This window comes from Triticum urartu, chromosome 3 (assembly GCF_003073215.2).
Source record: "Triticum urartu cultivar G1812 chromosome 3, Tu2.1, whole genome shotgun sequence".
Taxonomy (NCBI): Eukaryota; Viridiplantae; Streptophyta; class Magnoliopsida; order Poales; family Poaceae; genus Triticum; species Triticum urartu.
In genome coordinates, this window is record NC_053024.1 from 150,622,312 (window position 1) to 150,623,132 (window position 821).

Below are 821 nucleotides of genomic sequence, written 5' to 3' on the forward strand. Positions count from 1 at the left end.
CGCCTTTGAAGGAACATTTGCTCGATGATGGTCCTACCCTACGCGGGCTTACTAACGATGGCCAAGCACGCAGTCATTCCCGTTCTATTTGATAGGGGAAGCAAGCTAGTCAAAGAAGAAGGAAGCATGGGTATAGGTAAGTCTAGACATATTGACATGGGCATATACTGAAATAGGCATAAGGCCGCTAACGCTAAGGAGACAGCACCGCTTCTTTGTTCGTAACTAGGACATGCATTGATGCTAGAGGCAGACTCCTAGCACTTATCACTCCTTAGATGAAGCAAGACCAGAGTGAGTCCGCTAAGGGACAAGTATGACTCAAAAAATGATGGCAGATTTTTATGGAAACCATTATATTTTAGTATATTGTATCATTGGGTTTGTCATTGTCGATAGCTATTCTTGTCGCCGTTAGGGCTGGCCGGATGATCCATCACATAAATGCTATTAATGTTGAAACACAAGTAACTGATATATCCAAAGATGTTCTTAAAGAACAAATCATTTATCAATTGGAAATACTCTATAAAGTCTATAGAGATACTACTGAGGGTGTGCACTTACCGGCAGGAGTCAATCTCCAATAAGTAAGCACACATCTATTTTTTGTAGACGAGAGAGTGAGCCTTCTAAACAGTATCTACTGTGATCTTATTGCAAAGGGAACTGGAAGTGAATACTTTGGCCAAGTTATACAATTTCTTCTGGGATAGCTTGTTGTGGGGCTTTCCGAAGGGTCGTTCTGAGAGTGGTCTCTTTTCTTTAAGGTCGCATATATTGTCGGAGAAGGGAGGGATCCAGGCCAGGTCTAAAAGTGC